The sequence below is a fragment of the Strix aluco genome, chromosome Z, assembly GCF_031877795.1.
Source record: "Strix aluco isolate bStrAlu1 chromosome Z, bStrAlu1.hap1, whole genome shotgun sequence".
Lineage (NCBI taxonomy): Eukaryota > Metazoa > Chordata > Aves > Strigiformes > Strigidae > Strix > Strix aluco.
In genome coordinates this window covers 21611820-21633415 of record NC_133971.1, presented here as the reverse complement: position 1 = coordinate 21633415, position 21596 = coordinate 21611820, and the positions used below count along the sequence as shown (strand labels likewise).

Here is a 21596-nt window from a genome sequence, read left to right as displayed (position 1 = left end):
GATTAGCGGTAGCTGGCTGTCTGGACATAGCCTTAAGCTAAAACGTGTATCGCTTATTAAATAGTCGTCGGACATGGTTAAGCTGTAGGAGGAGGGAAGGGCGCCGCTTGCTTGGCCGCGCTGAACCCGCGGGCCGGCACCGGGGGTCAGGGAACGGCCGTGACAGCGGCAATTGCAGCGCGCGGGCGGAAAGCGGTTTAACAACCAGCGGGGGCGCGGGGGGGAGAAAGAAATCAAACGAAGGAATGAGGCGGGCAGAGCGCCGCTCCGCCGCACGGTGCAAGCCGCCGCTCCGGCGGGCGGGGTGGGCCGGGGGGGGCGCGGGCCGGCGCGGCCGCGGGCAGCCGCCGCCTCAGCACCACGGACAGCGGCGCGCCCCGACGGCGCGGCCCGGCCCGCGGATGCCGGCGGCGCGGCGGGCGCGGGTGCGGAGGCCGAGGGCTCCCTCCCGGGGCCGCCGGGCGGCTGGCTGACTGCTGGCACTTGCGGCCACCGCGGGCATCGCGCCAAACGGGGATTCCCCCCCACCCCCAGTCCTCCCCGCCCCCGGGAAAAACCCCGGTGAGGTTTGTGGTGTCGAAGGGCCTTCAGGCAAAGCGTTCCCGCCTCGTGGTGTTCATGTGCGAAACTGTGCGTTCACACGGGTGTGTGTGTGCGTGCGAGTGTGTGTGTCTGTGTAGCTGCACCCCGGGGGACTGCACGGGTCGTTTTTGCAGAGCAAAGTTGCGTTTGTTCCCATTCCTTCGACAAATAAACGGTAATAGGCGTGAAGGCTTCAGATCAAGTCTTTGGACAGATGCTTCCTGGTACAAAACATACTGGCACGGGCTCTGCACTCCAGCATAGGTGCCTGATTGTTTTACCTCCTTCTCTGAGCCCCTCTGTGGTCATAAGATACGGATATTGTATAAAACTACAATAGTACAGACACTGCAACTGAGGCTGCTATATTCTTCTCTATTCTATTGCACAGCAATGTCTGAATATTAATAAAAACTATTTTTCAAAAAGAGGTTAGCATTTGGATGGGGAGGGGAAAGGGGGGTGGTGTTCCACTTTTTGCAACTGAGGCTAAAAAGGTATTTTAAGACTCACTTCCACACAAGGTAACCACAACTGCTCAGATTTTCTATAGACCACTGTGGAACCTGAATCCAGATAAATATACTACCTGAAATAAGCTGTCTATTGATTCAAATTATTCTATCTTTGCCTGTTTCCTACTGTGACCAGGCAAAAGCAGATTTCTGCTGCACCACAGCTTAGGTAGCTTCTTTTATTGAGGATTCATATTTCCAGTGGTGTGTAATGCACGTTTAATTGTAAAATAATAAGACCATGTCACCTGCCAGTCAATCGCTGCCATCAACCTCTTTTGTGCTCGGATCAAACGCTTGCACAACAGAGAAAGTGACAGCATCAGGGCACAGTGACAAAGCAGTAGTTTGCACCAAAAGAAGACCGAGGCCCAGAGAGACACTGCAGCTACAGAAACAGCTGTCTTATCAGCACATAGCAGAGATAGAGATGGCTCAAGAGGTCCTCAACAGATAATGACTTGAATAGGTTTGCAATGCGCCAAACTTCACGCTTGATAAGACCAGCCCAGTGTGGAGAGCAGCAGAGATTCAGCTCTACTCTATTTTATCTGTGCTGTAAATGAAGAAATTGAAATTCAGGTGGCACAGCTAGCATGTTGCTGATAATCCAGTGAAGTAAACTGTCATTAGGATGTTTTCAGCAAAGAGAAATAGGTTTCTCTTACTTGATGCTGCTTTAATAAAAACACCTCAACATCCTCATCCCAAATTGCTGTCCCAGCAGTACCTGAACTGGGGTGGGGGTTGCTCGTCTGTTTCACTGCTCTGACATGTCTTTGAGTCCCAGAACAAACTGTCCATTTGGCTGTCAAGTTCTTTACAAAGGACAAAACACTTCCACTTTGAAACTGCAGTATCTTATTTTCAATTCCCCATTTCCTCCGCAGAAGGAACTGCACTGATTTTTAATGGACAACAGTCAAGCTCACATTAAAGTACATAAGCTCAATTCTGTAACAGACAAAAGAAGCCTGTGTTTATGAGCACAGATAAACAAAAATTAATTGGTGATATGAAAAGGATCTATAATGACCTTTGGAATTACTCACTTGACGAAACAAGCTATAGTAGACACGAAGACATTTTACGGGAACAGTAAATCCTGTTTCAAACTGTTTTTTGATTGACTAATGACATCAGATTAGAGTACTGTAGCTCCACCTTTTTCCAGCAGAAATACTTAGCTCAGACTGAGTTCAGCTTACCTTTGACCGGGGCTTTTTTTGAAGAAAGCTTTGTGGAAAATGCAATTAAAAGAAATGTAGATGGAGCATATAACCTGAGGTCACGGAGCACTGTTTTGTAAAGAACAGTTGGCTACATTCATTTAACTCCTTGTGACTGATTCCTGAAAAGCTGGAGTAAATGTACAGGCTTGTAAGCCATTACGTTACCTAATTTTGGCCATTACGGCTAACTTTTCATCTTCTTTGGACAATAATTTAAGACAAGGTTAACTTTATTTCTTAACAAAAGACAAGTTGCTAGGTACTTACACCAAGAAGAACTTGAAACCTGAAGAGAAACATAAAGACTTACCACTCAAACTTGTTTAACAGAGGGCAGAGAGGTGAGGCCAGTTCTATCCTCCTGATAATCTAACCACATATATTTGGCCTCTGCCTGTCACTTAAACACATCTGACAGTAGGAGCTAGCACGGAAGAAGAGGAGTTATAAGGATCCAGAAGATGACTCATTTCTTTCATGTTTTAAGACAGTAAGCTTTTTCATAGTCAAGAGGGAAGGCAGAATTGGGTGGCGTGGGAAAGGAGTTGTCTTTAGCACATGCACTTTGCTGGAAACACCTCTTTGCTTGTCTCTGAAATTTGGGGGCCTTTCTAATGCTATGGATGAGAGTAAAACCACAAGGTGACTGGGAGAGAGCAGAAGGCAGATGTGAATAAGGCCAAACTTGTTCAGCTACTTAGGTGGACTGTGCAGTTTTAACACATGCAAATTAGCACCAAGTGGCTGTTCCAAAAGCAGAAAAACACTTGGTTTTTAAGATGCATTTCAGCAGTTCACAAGTAGGTGGGTAGTTAATGAAGGTCACAAATCAGAGAACTCGACTATAACAATTTGCCCTTGCCCCTTCTAATTTGTGGAGAATATGTAACCAAGCCTGAAGTGATTGATACTCTTACCAGTGAAGCACTGTGTAGATGTGAGGAGAAATATAACCTCGTGTAAAAGAGACAATCAAAGGCAAAAATGTAATCAATATTTTTAATGCTGTTTGTTATCCAAAAATAACAAGTACTTCTAAGTTCCCCAGTGAATCATCCCAAATACTGTCAATTCAGTCAGATTAGACTTTCACCATAACAATAAGTTTCTCCAGGAAAGAAATGTATCGTTATAAACTTACTGTAATTAGTATGTCCTCTCATGGTATTAAATTTATAGGAATATTGACAGAAAATCTGACTTTTACTTTTTCAAAAGCCTGTATTTGTTTTTATTTGTTGAGGGAAAAGCATGTATTACACAGATAGCTTTTTCAGTATGCCAGCATATTTCCTGCTGACAGCATAGTGAAGTAAAATAGTGGCTGTTGCTACTATTATTTTATTGAAAAAGTCCTTATAAATTCCAGAGTGTTTGTATAATATGTAATCAGATCATTTTCAGATAATCAGATCACATGTGTAGTAGACCGATTTATTTTTTTGACCTTGTAAAGCAATTCTTTAAATACATTCCACATAATTTTAAATATCAACTTGAACTTTTTGTTTGGTTCAGTTAAGATAATACAAATCCAGATGACAATTATGATTCAGTAGAGGTACACATGGTGTTCTGCTCTAATATGTAAGGGTAGGAGTTTAGAAGGTCTATGAAAGTCGTGTATTTTCCTCCTCTTCCAAATAAAGTTCATCTGTTTTTTAACATGCACCTACTATAATTGGTCAGTGGTGGGGAGTGGACGACTATCTATACACTCTTGAGAAGGGATATTAAAAATGCTTCATTCTTAGCATTACGTTAAAGGCAGTTACCTCCTTTTTCATATGTACCTCTTCATGCTTGTCACATAACTTCATCCAGTTCTTCACACTTTTATTTTTATATGTTACATATGCTACAATTCATTTATAAGGAAGTGGCTAAATATTCGAAAGCAGTAGAATTAGACTTTGCTGATTACTCCTTGCAATTACTAGTTATGAAGATCAAATCTCACTTCCAGAAAAACACTTCACTTACTTACACTGATCATCAAGATTTTACTTCGAAGGATCAGGCTAAAAATTATCTAAAAAACTAGGTTTTTTTCTTTTTAATGTCAAAATTACTCACTTGTGGATGACTTAATGGTCTTTCACTGGTGCTGGCCTAGTTTTCTTGTCTCTAAATGCTGGAGGTTTTGTTTCTTCTGCTTATACAACTCTTTTTTTTTTTTTTGCATCAGAAGTATTATGCATAGCTCTGTACTACTTTGATTCTGCTGGAGATGAGTCATCAGCAAAATTCAGACCGTAAATGATCATGTAGCTGCATATATCTAAAAGGTTATTCAAACTAATAGTAACGTAGTGCACTGTAATATGGTTTAGTGGAATAAAATATGTGATAAAATTACAGCAAATTATTCTGATGATGTCACGGACTTTTATCCGTTGCTGAAAGTTCTCCTGTATTTGGTAATTCAGTAATATATATACATACTGCAGAATGGGTTTAAAGGTACTATACTTTTTCCTTTTTTTAAATAAAGATTCAGGAAAAGGGAGAACACTCAGTCTTATTTCTTCTTCTTAATTCAAAAGAAGCTCCCAGAATTACAGCACTAAGAAACATAGATCTGCCAGGAACAAATTGTTGGCCAAATCCTGTTTTCTTCTACAGTCATAGCATGTTGCATAAGGCAGAGAAGTAATATATCTTGATTTGTAAAAGTTTGTTGCCAACCTGCACTGCTTTCTCATAGGATAAAAAGGAAGCATAGTGTTAATTGAATTACTGTAAAAAGTGTATACAAAAATACATCTAGAGAATATTTAGTGAAAGTTCATTGCCAAATGAATGTCTGTATCAAAACCGGACCTACTGGGAGTGTATCTTTCAAGGTCAAGATAGTGTTTCAGTCCATGTTTTGGAAGATGGAACATAGTGAATGGCTATGAAAACTGTGAACTGCAGCAAGCAGAATGCTTATAAACGTTTGGTGGTTAAGTGCTGAATACAAAATGATCTTTTCAGAAGAGAGAGACTTACCAGAACGAAAAAGCTCAACAGGAAAAGTGGCAAGTGACTGTGATTTTTAGAAAAGTAAAATCATAACGAAATGTGCAGATAAGACCCAGAGAATAACAGCAGTACTGAAGAAGAGGTTGTAGGATACTACTATATCATACTAAAAGATACAGGAATATGATGTTGCAAGAGACATTTCGGAGATCTATAAACAAGAGCATAATTTGAAAAGACATACATTAATACATTTCTTATTTGACACTGATGAGTCAAAACAGAACACTGTATCCAGTCTTTCCGTGTTTTAAGAAAACTGATGAAAGGTCATAAAAGGGCATTTAAAAGTAAAGTTTTTAGAAAATATGACCTATGAATATATTTTAAGAGAGAAATTGTTTAGAAACAGGAACAGTGACAAAATATGTATGAAATTGCTTTTAGAAGTAATCATTATCAGCAGATTATGATCAAATAGTCCTCCTGTGCATTGTAAGTTAAAAAAAAATAGCTTACTTCACAAGAAATCTAGATTAACAACTGGAAAACATTCTCTTAAGAGTAGTTAAGTACTGGACCACATTACTTAAGCAAGTTGCTGAGGTTGAAAGTTAGATATACACTTTGTTTTTCCTCAGAGAATTAGGACAAATCTCTTCAAGCTCCTTAGGGATTTACACTTCTGATTGATATAATTCCCTCCTACCAAAATGGCTAAAGTTCTAAATAGTGCTTTTTCCTTTTTGTCTTTTATAATCAATGGAATATCTGAGAAAAAACAAAACAAAACAAAACAAAAAACCAGCAAAAACCAAACCACAAAACCCAAGAAGGAAATAGATCTGATAGGCTGAGGAAAACAGTCTGTAAAGGACTGAACAAGTTCTCAACATATTTTTCCTCTATTGTCAATAAGCATTGAAACCAAGCAAATACGAGTCTGATGAACAAAGCTATTTGCATTCTAGCATTTTTTCCAGATGAATTCAAAGACTGATTGTTTTTTGATCTCTTAGACCTCTATGTTCAAAGTGCCTTTCAGTGTTTGGCTGTTGATTTTTAATTTGGCTTTTTTTTGGTCCACTTGAGATGTGGGAATACAGAATTAAGCTAGCTGCAGACAATCTGCATTCTGAAAAATCCTGTGTCCCTTCGTAATTCCCATTGGGGCACTTAAAAATGGTAACATATTAACTTACTAATGAAAACTTTGGGCTAAAAACCACTGAATCAATAGCATAAATGCACATATCTACCAAATTCCATCTCTGTGAGAAGACAAAAATTCTGTATTTTAGACATCATTATCAGATGTATCACTAATGCTAGGGATTCACCTGTAATCTGTAGAAAGTGAAACTACAATGAGAGATCTGCTTTTTACCATCTAATAACAAAATCCTGAAATATATTTGCATTCCAAATCTAAGACCTGCCTTCCTCCTTCAAGTCACCAACCATATAGAACTTTTTTTCTTTTTTTAATGTGTTGACAGGGAAAGAAGGGAAATAATTAGCATTACAGGATGACTGGATATCGCCTTTTAGATTCTGAAATCATATTGCTCCTTCCCAAAGGCATGAGATGAGATGTACATTAACAATGTTCATGAAAGAGGATGAAAGCAACAAAAACAATTAAGCCACAATTATTAAAAATCCTGTAAAAAGGCTCACTTAATCTTCCTATCCACAATCCTTTTCCTCTTTTTCCCTGCATGGCAAATCTTGGAATTGACAAGATTTATACCAGATGTATTTATTCTAGCTAGCACTTAACCAGTACTCCTAGCTGATACAGTAAGACAAAAGGTAAATATCAGGTTACTCTCCAAATAATTATTTAATACTTGTTGGTTACAGTTCCTCCTTAATCCTTGTAAAACATCCCTATAACTGTCATTGAGCATTCAGAACAAGAGTATAATAACCGAACTGTGAAAGTTATTCTCACTTTATACCACTCAGATGTGTGGTGTCTGTTTGCCTTCAAATGGGATTTTATTAGTTCTCCCAGTCTTTCTCTTATGTATTCAGATCCCTCTGTTTCATTAACATGTTCAAACAGGCTAATATTTTCTTGTATTTTTCTATTTTGACTGGGTGGTTCCGGTCTGAAAAGCCTACTGTGAAATAGCTATGCAAATGAGCATTTTGTGTCATACACATACATAGTGTAATGTGACGTTCAGGCAGCCACTTATTCTGTGGAATTTTCTGTTTGGAATAATTACATTTTCCATGGAAGACTCAGACAGAGTGATGAACTATTTATAGCTTGTACCTGCGTAGAGTCACCAGAGTTTCAATATGGTGTACATTTTAAGAGAATCAATATTTAAATGCATGCTTTAATGAAGATGGTTTATTAACGTGCTGCCCACTTCCACAACATGGGATAAAAGTAGTATTAAAGTCACAAGCAAAAGAGTTTCTCATTACAACCTGTTATACATCATCAACACCTATTTTGCCATAACTTGATGCTAACTTGTGGCAATGCTGCATCTCCCAGTGTCTGGAAGGTGAAGGTAGAAAACAAGCAACACCATGAACTGCATGGGCTATGAATGTGAGGTCATGCAGCGTCTTCTCTGGAGAGAAAACTGAGGATTCAAGAACAGGAAAATAAATAAGGGAAGAAAGTATTTTAGGCTGTACGTATTTGAGTTGGGAGAGTCTGCCTTGTTTACACACAAGAGAGAAATCACAGAAAGAGAGACTGGGTTTTTAAATGTGAGCCACATAACAATTAAGAAAAGAGAGATGTTACCCTGGTTTAGCTTGGGGCAGGAGAGATTTACACTGGGAAGGTGGAGAGGTGTAGACTGAATTCAGAATAAGTATTTTTCACTCCTTAGAACTGAAATTTTCCCCTGGAACTTCATCCTCAAGCTAATAAAAGAGGAAGAGGAGGCTTAGCCCTTCTTGCATCTCTAGAGCAGATAGAATAACTGATCATGTTCTGCTGTTTGAAGACATCTCCCATCAGTCCACAGGGCTGTGGCTTTCCTGGTTGTTGATAATATTGAGACAAGGAGAAACAAGGTTATTTGACATAACAAAGCTGGGGTTTGTCTTTATATAATTGCTGCTTCTCTGACTTCCCTTCCCATTTATGCCCTCCCCCAGCTCTGCATTGTAAAGTGCTGGTTAAGCCATACCCAAGTCTTGTCTTGAGTAGTCAAAATGCTTTGGACAGAAAGAAGAGAAACTAACAGATTTTATGCTATTCTGGTTTTCCCTAAAAACAAAAGTACAGACCCAGAAAATGTTTGCACAGTCCCAATAAGTGGACAGAATGTTTTCTTCCTTGCTTATAAGTTTTGGTGCTGTTATGGAAAATTACTTTTGTAATTTCTGTTTGGGTAAGATTTAAGAGTACTGTTGTATAGCCATAACACTGTGGAAGATACAACACATACTTTGCTCTCCTTCTTATGGTAATCTTACTGAGATAAATGGAAATATTTATAGTGTGTGAAGCCAAACGTGCAGAATAATTCTCATCTATTTAACTGCCAAGAACTTGTACTATACATGTATCATTTTGCATGAGATAATTTTTGTACTGTATGTAGGAGCTGTTCTCAAATGGAATAGCAATGTACACCAAAAGCGCCACCTCCTTCATTCTGCAGTTTCATATGAGAAATAAAGTATTATTGTGGCTTTAGGAACTGCTTTAGTAATCATAATTCAAATGCCTTAATGTAAATTGTAATAAAGATGTTTTTGAATTGTTTGAGTAGCAACAGACATTTTCATGAATTATTCTGACATTATGTACTATGAAACATCTCTTTTTATTCTTACTATGCTTAGCTTAGATTTCAGAGGAAAGAAGAATCCTTTCTAGTCTTACATTGTTTAACTCCTATTATGCTGGTAATTTTCAGTTAAGCCTTTTCTTTTTTCTTGCCTGGTTTTATTACCATTATCTATAGGAGCTTTTAATTTAATGTACTTTTTTTTACTCTGCAAAAAAGACTTGAGAATAAAGATACCATGTTTTTAAAATAAACCCTTCTCAACAATGTTATCTAGTCAATTTATATTCATAGCTGTAATTACTGAGGCATCGCCTTCATCAATTTCTTTATGAAATCACAGCTAATTTATTAGTGTTTAGTGGTTCTGTAAGAATATTTTCTAAGTCTGCAAATTTTAGTTCTAAACTGAACAAGGCAATCACACCAGAAGCAGACAATGTAGGGTTAAGATCAGGTTTCTACCGTGAATAAAGCAAAACCTGAAAACTAATAAAAAGAAACTGAAATACAAACTACAGTTGTTTTCCATTTTAATGAGGTACTCCTAACATGGAAAATTATATTTTGCAATTCGTTATGAAATATTCTACTTTTGCATGGGTTTTTTTCAGTGCTTATTTTGCATGTTTTCAATACCTTCTATGTTAATTTGGCTTAAGATGCTTATTCTGAATGATAATGTAACAAGAAGTAAATGTGAGCAAGTAATTACAGAAGCTGCATAAATACTTCTCCAGCTGTAGAATCTAAACACACTTTGTTGCTAAAAGCATGTAGTGTGGCTAGTTTGTAATAAGGACTATGAAGTACCATTTGCCATTGTGAAAATGCATTGCTGTCTACAAAGAGTTTGGTCTGAGAGTGATATGGCAGAATGCACATCGTTATGCTATAAACTCACTAGCACAGAAACACACCCTGAATAGTTCAGGAAGCAGATATGCAATTAAGCTACCTTAGAAAAGGTAATAAATTCAGAAGCTAGATATAGCAGTTGGTTTAATAAATCATTTATAAAAAGAATTAATACAAAATTCTCTTTCTATGGTCTGCTTTCCTAAAGCCACCTCCTGCTACCTCCCTTGTTAAGTGCATGATATTTTGCAAATACAAATTGCATTCCCAGCAATGGGAAGATTGAGTCCTAAAAACACTTAAGAGTTTTATTTAACATAGATTCGTATTAGATGAGAGAGGAGGGGAAGCAAAGCAAAGAAGTAAAACTTTGAGATAGGATTCACAGCTCAGGATTTCCTGACCCCTGTTGCTGTGGGTTGAGCTCTGATTTTTAGGCAGTAGTGACATGATCAACCATTTCTTGATAATGAATGAAAAGTAGGCGACAGCTCTGACAAACTCTTACATTATCTGCTTTTATCATCAGTCACCTATTCTTCACTTGCCTTATGGATAGGACCGATCTCAGTGCGCCATTCTTCTTTTGGCAAGCAATTTCATTTTCCTGAGCAGCTGCACAAGGAAGGGTGCTGCTGCAGCCTCTGGAATCCTCCTGCCCTGTGAGGCAGAGGAAGGGAGGAAAATGCAGCTCGATTCCATCAACGGTGGGGAACTTGTGCTGAAATGAGGGAAGCGGAGAAGAATGTAGGTGCAGTATCAGGCCTTTGGAGGAAGTAAATAATGTTTTCATCTGAAAGCAGTTTTCAAAAAGAAAAGGACCTCCGCTGTCGCACAGCTATACTGCTACTGTAACACCTAATCCATGTCTGCATGTGACAGGGGCACGGTATTTCTTCCCAGGGGTAGATCTTGCTGCTGTGCCTCCTGCATTACACAGGAGACTTGACCTGGTATCATGGGACACTCTAGCTGGAGGTGAAATGGATCTGAAACTGCTGGTGGCACTGAATATAGCTGCTTGGGAACTGAGCAAGCTATGTTCCTGACAGCCTGCTACCTGTGCTCTGGGATTTGCACCGCCTGCCTTTTGGTCTCAAGGAGGTGTTGAGCACACTGCTGATGCTTACAAGGCCTCGCTAGTTTACAAGAGTGAGTGCCTGACTCCCGATGCTGTAGGAACAAAACTGCAATCAGTGGATGTTTCAGCTCTGTTCTCTTGATTTGAAATAGACTTTTTTTTTTTTTTTTTTTTTCTCCAGTCTGTAGGCCCTGCAATTTTTCTCTCAGCTTACACTGCTATTGCCAAAACTCAGTAACATTCTGGAGAAGCTAGAAAGACATGAGTTGACAGAAGTTTTGCTTCTATAATTCATGGAAAGGAGTTTCTGATGGATGGCCAAACTTAACTCTGTGCTCATATAGATATCTAAATTTAAGAAATAAAATTCCACATTCATCCCTTTGTGAATTCCTAGTTTTTCCTGGTCATCTCCTTGGCACAAACATGTCATGTGAGAGACTAAAGCTGTGAAAGATTCTTGCTTTCCCTGATGAAAGAACCAGGTTTTCAGACAGCTGCTGCAGTCTGTCTTTGAAGAATAAACTGTTGATGGTACTGATTTTTTACGGGTCCTCTTGAGTGGTAAACTGTGATTTATACAAAAACGCTGCGCTGATTGCCGGCATAAAGAAAGCAGTGGAGAACAAATGGCAACACATATGGTCAGACTTCTTCCTGTAAATTGCAGGAGCCTCACTTCAGAGAACAGGTAGGAAAAAAACTTATTTACATTTGTAGGATAAGGAAAAGATTAGAAGATACATGCAGAAATTTGAACGTGTGAGTTTTTTAATCAATTATGTGAACTAAAGAACTGGTTACATATTTCTAGGTCTTGAGAAACCTCTGTGCCTTTTTACAACTGTTTATGCCAGTGTTCATGGACTGCCAGACATTGCAGCACCTCGGTGCAATTCACAGGGACCTGTCCCTCTCAGACATCTATCTTTGCTGCAAAATTTCTCCATTAGTGTTCTTAAAATGAAATTAAACTGAAATTTATTACAGTAACAAATTCTGGAGAAACTTTCTGGTCTAGCCCGGCTCACTGCAAACATGACTAGGTCTGATGGATATGAAGGGTGAACCTATGATCTAAGCTTGTATCATTTGCCTATTTATTATCTTCTTTAGTCTCTACGCTTGTGCCTGCTCTAACCTCCTTTCCTCCTCTCCCATGCTTCTGCTTACTCTGATTTCTCATCTCTTGTGGAGAGGTCAGACCAGTAGATGCCTTCCAAAATAGCTGTCCATCTACTTTATGTTTTGTCCTCCAGAAGTGGCCCCAACCACAGCAGAGACCACAATATCTTCTGCCGTCTCTGCCCTCTAGCATTGTATTTCAAGCTGACATGAAGGGTCTGGTCTCCCAGTTGGCAACCTTATTATAGTACTGGCTACATTTTAGTGTTTGAAAGGAAAAAGCTTCCCTGCTTTAACACCTCCTGTTATCTCAGTAAAGTGATGTTTAAATAACTGAACTGGCTTCAATGAACTGTAGTTGCCATTTTCCTGCTTCTTAGTGAGATAAAATGGAGATAATTATGAAGTGGATGAGCAGGTTTAATGAAAGCCTGTTTCTTTTGGTATATTCCTGAAGCAGCAATCATCATCTGTTTGGCTTTTGAAGAGCAACAATTATAATCACTTAAAATCCCAAGGGGAACAAAAATAGAACTTAGATTAGCATATAAAATATACAGCTGGATTGGGCAAGCCTATAAAAATCTGGGAAAATCATTCTAATTTGAAAGCTATTCAAAATCACAAGCAAAATGAGTTCAAGAGTATTTTACATGTTTCTTCCTTTCTTTTCCTTTCGAAGTAGTAACATAACAACATTTATAGGATTTTCCTAAAACATGGATATGAAAACCCAATGCCAAGAAAGTGACTAAGTAAAAATAGGCTAAAGGTGCATTTTGAAAATAACAGATAAACTTAGGTATTGTAACACCATCTTTAGCAGGTATTAATCTCCCAAAGCTCTGACATAACTGTATTTCAAAGCCATGTGCTATACTCCAGAGCTGAAAAATAAAAATATCGCCGAGACAGATAGTTACACATTTCAGCTTTATCAGAAAACTGAGTAATGATAATACCTAAAGGAAACTAACAATAGACAATAAAATAAGTTTCAAACAATGACACTAGCTGTGTAGCATAATATAATTGAAGCTTTCAGTGATCATTTTAGATGGTCATTTTTATAGTTAACACAAATTCAGCAATGAGTGAAGAAAATTGTTTTCCTTATGCTGCAGGATCCACATTTTGAACTTTTGTCTAATAATTTGAGCTTCTGGAAATAAATCTTAATTTCAGGAAACTGTAAACTCAAAGACGGAATTACTTTTTTTAATAGTACTGAATAGGTAGTACTTTTAGTAATTTTGACTTGAAATACTAGGACTACTTATTCCCAATTAAGGTTAAATAAGACAGTATGCAGTTGCAGGAATGAGATTCCAAAGAAGCCAACATTCTCTGAAAAATTTTTGTGGACAAGAACATGTGGAATTTCAATTGCTTACTATTTATAATACCAAAAAAGTGCAAACATATATTCTCACTATATTAAATATCTCCTAAAAAGACACTGTCTTGCAAACTCAAGTTTATACAGTAGGGCCTGATTTTCATGCCTAAGGTTCTCTAGTATAAAATACACTGTTTGCTTTTGGTTAGAGGATACTACATGCGTAAGAGATTTTGATACCAAAACCAAGCAGGTCTTGAAGGCATAACTGTTATTTCCATAAGGAGACCTCTGAAATCATAATTTAAAAAATATAAATTAAAGATTGCAGGATTTAGCTTCTACTACATTGCACACAAAAAAAATTAAAAGATGGCCTGTGAAACTCCTGAATAAATTTCTTTTTCTGCATTGCTCAGCCCTGTGATGAGCATCTTCAAGGAAATGTCTGCCCTTCCCCACTCCTGCACTGCAATTTTCCATTTTCTTCCTTTCATTATCAATCTCCATTTCAAATAATTTTTATTGTTCCATTATCCTCAAATAGATGCTTGTTTTAATATGTGTTACTGTGATTGAGTAAGCATTCCTTCAGAAGCCTGAACTTCCTGAACGCTGTGTTAAGGCCAAAAATTACAGCACACTTACTCATCCTCTCTCTTGCTTTAAGGTAATACCAGAGAAGGCCCAGCAGGTCTTTTTGTCAGTCTTCCCAAGCCATCTGTTTCATATTCTGCATGCTTTGAACAACATAGTGTACCATGGGATGTAAAATCTCATCACAGCACATTCAGTTTAATGTGGAATTCAGTGGTCACTAATTTTTAAAGAAATCATAACTGAAGGTGGGACACTAGTCAGGGAACTAGTTTTGCTCTTGTTTCTTTCCCCCTCACCAAAAAAAATAAAAGGCCTTGTAATTTTTTAATTTTTTTATTTATTTTTTTTAATCTTGGTTTATATATATTTTTTTAAATGTTATATTTCAATACATATATTAAGATATTTTACAGCATCTGGATTTAGTATCCCAGCCTGCTTTAATAACATTTCATAACTAGAGTGACAAAATGAACTCAACAGGCATTAAGATCTTCATATAGCTCAGAAGAAACGAAACACTGACTTCCTGGTAAATACGGACTAAAACTAAGCATCCTGTGCTCCCTGGGCCTCAATGCCCACTCTGTTTATAAATTACCACTTCTGTAGATTGTCTGAACAGTCAGCAGGGCTACAGGAACAAGAAAGTGTGAAATCATGCCTAGAGGGAATAACTAGCTTTACTTCAGACCATGCTGACCCTAACATCTAAGACACAATGTAGAAAAAGTAGTCACTGAAGCTGGAAACACTTTATTCACATTAAATGGTGCTGTTGGAGGAAAAATAAAAGTGTTTAGAATTGGAATATTTGTAGATTTGTCCCTATGGTGAGGCTGTATGTGGCCATACACCTTGACATTGTTAATGATAGTAAGTATTTAGACCACATACTTAAGAGTTCTCAGAAACGTGTCACAGATTCATTGTGACTCTGGATATTTCACTTCTGGAACAGAAATAAATCTTAACTCCCAGACTGAACATAAGCATCAGGTGAACAGGGGAAGGGAGTCTTCTCCTCATAATCCTGAGAAAAGCATAGGGATCAACATCACCAAAAGAATGAGCAATGTACCCTGTGCATTTCACAGAAACAACTTGTCTAGCCATAAAAACTACTTACTGTCTGCTCACCCTGGTCATGTTAACCCTGATTTTTATAACTGTAATTTCTAACAAATGCAGCTCTATTTCTACTGACGTAGACTAACCTGACATTTTTGTCACTGGGTCACCAAACAACATCCAGAGCGAGCAACATAACTTGTGAAGCCAACTTTCAAGAAAAGTACAGCTTTGATGAATGACACTCTCTGCTGCCTAAATGGTTTGGTTTCAATACACATTCTTCTTCACAGATACCTACATACATTTTCTTCTAATGCCAGAGGTCTCTGCCTGAAATCTGAAGTACTGATCTTAATATCACCAATACATAAAAAAGCAAAAGTTTGTTTTAAGCATTGAGGTTTTAAAGGACTATCCTGGTTTTGGTGGGATAGAGCTAATATTTTTTTTTTCTTCTTAGTAGCTAGAATAGTGCTGTGTGTTGGATTCAGTACGGAATTCAGGATGAGAATAACGTTGGTAATACACTGATGTTTTCAGTTGTTAATAAGAAATCAAGGACCTTCCAATCACCTGTGTCCTGCTAGTGTGCATGTACATAAGAAGCTGGGAGGGAGCTTCCCAATCAACCCTCATCTATATACTGAGCAGGACACTTCAGTGACTTAAATAATGGTTCCTAAAGTAAATATTTTACTGTGTTTTGCATTTCTATGACATTTAAGGAAATTTAATTCCAAGGACTATGCAAAATTACAAACGTTTAGTTCTCTGTAATAAATATGAAGCATGTGTATCCATGCAAATGTATCTGTCAATAACCTGTTATAAACACATAATGGAAGCAGATTTGGGACACCTAACAGTATTGCTGGGAGAATCAAAGATATATGCATTTCTCTAAGAGCATTCTAAAGTTTTGTTGACTTTACAGACATACAGAATTATTTGCAGAATTTGGATCAACAGTTTTCCTTACATGAATTACCAAACATTCAAGTTAGGAAAGTTAACTGGCTTTAATAATATTTGACCAAAAAGACCCAGATAGCTTCTAAACAAAGCCGTGTGATTTTTATATTTTTTATTCTTCTGCATGTAAAATCATTGAAGGCGGAAGACTTAAGCATACAATTAACTAAGGTTAAAATTTGCAAGGTGCTGCAGTGACTTCCTGAGTTAGGCTGAGTTCCATTCTTAAATGTTTCTCACACTTCTAATTAATAGGCATCTGCATTACTTGAACATGGAAACCCTGCAACAACTGCAATCTTATTTTTCAATGACTTCCAATCTGTTCTGTAAAAATGGGCAAAGGAGTCTCATTTAGAACTTTGATTCCCAAAATTTCAAACTCTTTTCTGAGGAGGAGAATCATTACTGAAAGACAGCAGTTGAATCACTAAGAAGTTCGATACGAAATCATGCTTTGATTATATATGACTGCAAAGCATAAACCTGAAAAGTATCACAAACAAAAATCTAATTAAGTCATACAAATACTTTGGCAGATAGGAAAGCATTTGAACTGTGCTTATTTGATACGAGTATCTTTTTACAGTAATAATCCTTCAGGATAGAATAAATGAACAATTATATTAAGGTACTAAAACAAGAGGTGCTTGTTACCTTGTTTTGTGTCTTAAGTATGAAACTATTGCTGTAATTAACTTTTTTCTTCTAACAGAATAAATATCCTATGCCTTCTGTGCATTTTTCGCATTTGATATCTAGCAGCTGACAGGGGCTTTCACACCTTTTAGGTGGTTTTATATGGAAATAATCTCAAAGCATCATTTAGAAACTCATGTGGAAGAAGAGGGTGCCCAGGAAGCTTCAGACAATCACCTTTACTCTAAATTTTCAAGAAATTCTTTCCTTTTTGATGCAGTTCTGGTACTTTTGCTGTTGCCCTTCAATTTGAATTCTCATTTTTCACACTGAGGCCAGACTTTGAAGTAAGAAAGTGTGATATTCATATGGATTGGAAGAATTTGAACTCATTTCCTACTCGTCTGCTGTGAGGTGTGTACATGGGTTTCCCACCCCTTGTAATTTCACATAAAGATCTCTCTGTATATTTTGCTCACAGTCACTGCTCTAATTTTCAGTAACACTTCCAACAGAACACCCATCCATATATTCTTCAGGAAGATAACATACACATTGTGTTTGCACAAGCACACAGACTTTTTTTCTAGGTATTTCTAATCACAGAGGAACATAAAACCTTTCTTCTCCTATCATCTACCCAGATTATCACATTCTGTCAAGCAAGATAATACTACCAAATCTTGCATCCCCAAATCTTCCAGTTTTCCTGGTTGTCAAAGCCTTTTATCAGCAGTTTGGGTTAAATTTGATCTACTGTGTTCTTAGCTTATTATTTTTTTTAAAAAATTTTTACTGTCTAGTGTCACTAATGCATAACCTGTGATGATATCTCCACCACCAGCTGCAGGTGAGGGTCAGTGAAGGTACCGTCTGTGCCACCATGCTGCAGCAGAATGGGCAGGCTCTGGGCAGGGAGCATGAAAGGGCCGTGTAACTGGTGGGAGGTTGCTGCCATGGAGGCTGAGTGCATCTATTTGAGAGGTAATGAGAAAACAGACTAATGGGCACAGGTAAATCTATCTACTCCCTACCCATGAGTTAACGGCATTTGTGGTGAGTATCTGCAAGGAAAGGGAGTTCCCTTCTAGTTAGGGGAGCTTCCTGACAACTTCAACATCTTTTGTTCTCCATACTTTTCTCCTGCATAGTGCTTAAAATATAATGGAAATAAAGGGTGAGCCATTAGTGAAAGAGAGACTTCAAAATCATAAATACTTCTAACACTTATATTCTGTGTGGTTGCTATAAAGGGAAAATATTAATACATGTGGTGGATCCAGTTTCCTTAGAGAAATAGACTGACAGAAAAAAAAACGAGCTACAGAAATATGTGTACAGTTTACCACCTGCAGTCTATCAAAATGGTTCAGCTAACTGCAGCCAGCGCAGGGTCAAACTCTGCTGAAGTTACTGTCCCTAACAAGTATTAAACTAAATGTCCTCATATACTTATATTTCAGAGATTACTGACTGTCAGAGGAAGAATGATGTTTTTGAAGACAGTTTGAGGCAAGCTAATGCTGGAATACCTTCATGTTCATCTAGTTGTATTTGTGGCAAATATCAACCCAGACATTTCTGCCCTTGGACAGAAAATATTTTAAAAAAAAAAAAAAAGACAAAAACTTGTTTATTAAAGATAAAATGATCTTAGGAAAAAAAAAACCTTCTGTAGCTACAGCTAGAGATCTATAGCTTCTTCTTACTCATTGCAGACTTAGTTTTTTTTCTTTTTCTTTTTTTCCCTGTTTATACACTTCAGACTACATGTGAGTTCTGGTCACTTTCAACAATGGACAATAGGCTCAAAGTGTTCTCAGAACAGTAACTAGATTTACCACTGCTGACAATTATCTGTATTGCTCTAAGTAACGGTGAAGTTAAATAATACTGGTTTACAGCTACTTTGTATTGAAATTATTCTGATATCCACAGAAAGAAGTCAGTGAAAGTTAATTATTACTGTCTACCATACGACATAAAATCTATCTAAATGTTGCAATGAGGAAAGTTACCTCAGGTACTCATGAAGCAAGGAAACTTCCTTATTATTCGTTTATCTCGCTCAAGCAGCTCTAAGTATCCATCCCTTAAAAATAAATAAAATAAATTGATATGTTAGGTAAAATAAAATAAATAAAATAAAATACAATAAAATAAATAAAATAAAATAAAATAAGCAACAAATTGCACTGCCCGTCTTATTTTGTGAACTAGTGCTCCTCAGGATTGAGATGGGGTTCTTTGCTGCACAAGTACACGCTTCAGTGTGCAACGGTGCTATTTTTAAACCCACCCTCCGCAGCAGCGGTCTGTAAAGGACAAACTAGGTGTGAAGGTCGCTTGCAGACGGCATCAGACCCGTCCCGCTCTGCAAAACCGCGGGTGGGGCAGGGGAAGGCCGGCAGCGTGGAGCAGCGGGAGGGATCCCCGACGTGCCCTCGGGAAGGTGGATCCCACCCGGTATTTAAACGGCAGCGAGGAGGCGCGGAGCCGGCTTTGCCCAGCCTCCATTCGCACCCGCGGACATCTCCCGCTGCCTCCTCCCCTCCTCCGTGCCCGCCGTCCCACCGCCCACGGGGCCGCCCTGCCGCGGGGGGGCCCAGCCCGGCCCCACGGGGCAGCGGCGGCGCTTCCCGGGCCCCCGGCTGCATCAAGGCGCGCTGCCCCTCTTGCACCTCGGCTAGACACTGGGTTTATGTTATGTGCGAGGATTTTCTCCCCCACCCGCCCTCACCGACAGTGCTTGCTTTTTTTTTTTTTTTTTAACCCCGATTCCAGAAGAAATTACATTAATTAAAAAAAAAATACACTTACCATTCTGACCTCATAGTGCTTTGTCATGGGCTTAGGAAAAGAACACAGACACACAGACACACACACACACGTATTTATGCGGTTTCAAACAGTTGTGCTAGGGCCAAGGAGGGAAGGAGGGGCGGAATTGCCGGCGCTGTAAAGTACATGTAGAAATCACGGCACAAGGAGGGCGAGCTCAGCAGCCCGGACCAAACCCTCCCCCCCCCCCCCCCCCCGCCCCTCCAGACCACGCAGGGAAAGCGAGGGAGGTGGGTGGAGAGGAGTGGGTAGAGGGGAGGGATCCACGCTCCCATCCGACTGTAGGAAACGCCCGCCTTAAAAAAGAGAAAAAAAAAAAAAAAAAAAAAAGGCAAATCCCTCCGGCACGCCGAGCGAGCCGCGCTTTCCTGCAGAGCCGGGGGGACGCCGGGGCGGCGGCCGAGCCCCCAGGGTGCCGCTGGCGGAGCCCGCCCCGCCGTCGGGTCGCACCCCGCCGCCGCCGGGGTCTGCAGGGCTCCCCTCGTGAAGCTCCTCTCGAGATGTTGCCCCCTTCTCCTCGTTTTCCCCCCACGTGGTTGATGCGGTGCCACTGCATCACCAGCAGCGCTCCTCTCTGCGCCACTGCCCCAGCCGGACTGGCTTCCCCCGCCTGGACAGCCGGTATTTTACCCCTCCTGGCATCCTCGCCTTTGCCTAAAGCTGTTCCGCTGCCTCCAGTCCCTGCAGCCGGAGGTGGGGAGGTGTAACACCATCAGTTCGGTCAATCTTGTCCAAAATATTTCTCCAGGAAGACACTGCCTTTGCATGTTGGGGAGGAGGGGTGTCGTGTTGTCAAATACCGTGTGGAGTATTGGCTGTCAACATGCACATCCTGGCATAAACTGGCATGCTTGCAAAATACCCTGCTCTGACACACCCCACCCCACCCTGTTTCTTCTGTTCGCCCCAGAGATTGGCATCACCCCTCTGTTACAGCCTGTCTGGCAGCCCATACGCCACGGAGCTATGGAGCCCATGGTCATAGAAACCGTTCACTGGAAAATACTGGGCTGCCCCCCCGTCCCTGCACACCACCAACTGCTGCCTCCTCCTCCTTTGCTCTGCAGCTTCCCTTCATGCCCCTGGGCTGTCCACTGAACACCTGAGCTCGTTCTAACGGTCAGGCCCTGTCCTGTCACAAGGGTGCATGTCATTCCTTTGCTTAAGGGTGTGAGTTTGGATGAGCCATGCTGGATGATTCAAATCAAAAGGAGCCAGACATGAAAGGGCAGTGACTGTGGGTGCCTGAACTGTGGAGATCTAAAACCTGTTTTGCTCTGTGGTGGTCTGGGGGGTTATGAGGTTCACCTCCTTGTCTGAAGTGAACATTTTCTAGATGATAATTTCATTTTCCCAGCAGCCCAAATACTGCCTGAGATCTTCTGTTACCCTGCTCCCTGCTTTTATCCAACCTCTTCTTGACCTGATCCTTCATGACAGCAAGCTGTGGTGCTGATATTGATGCTGCTGCTGATGCTGTACCAGTCAGAGAACCGCCCCATAGGAAATGGGAGGAATTCAGGCATTAATTTTTCATCTTGTGATGCTCAAAGGTACCACTCCCACCATGGCTTGAAAAATTTCTCAGAGTAGGAACTACCCACCTTTTTGTTGAAGCTGTGCCAGTGTATTTTAAGGACTTAAAGACTGTGGATAAACAGATGAGAAAGGAGAGCATAACTATACCTTTATTAGCACACATAGTACAAAACTTATCTCTGGTCTCTAACCTCAGGATTATTCTGAGAATTTTTTCAGCATAAGATTATGCTGTTCAATGTTAATTTCTGAATTACCCTCCTGAAGCATTTTTCCCTATACATTGTTTAGGGACCTTGTACACTCTGGGTTTTGTGCTGCAAAGGCATATGGTTAAAGTGCTGCAAAGGCATGTCCTGGAGTATCTAATTCTTAAATTTTTAAAATTCTTGAAAGTCCTTTATTTACCCTAGCTCATCTTCCCTCTATTGTTTCCCCACCTACGATAAGCACCACGAA

General features: G+C 39.6%; 1 long non-coding RNA gene across 1 annotated transcript; it reads right to left on the bottom strand.

Annotated features, from left to right (window-relative positions):
* Positions 1–3315: 3315 nt before the first annotated feature.
* Positions 3316–20258, bottom strand: LOC141918373 (uncharacterized). The gene is made up of 3 exons (XR_012621668.1): positions 19578–20258; positions 18776–18849; positions 3316–10648 (listed from the first exon to the last, which is right to left on the bottom strand). It is a non-coding gene; the product is annotated as an uncharacterized LOC141918373 (long non-coding RNA).
* Positions 20259–21596: the final 1338 nt, after the last annotated feature.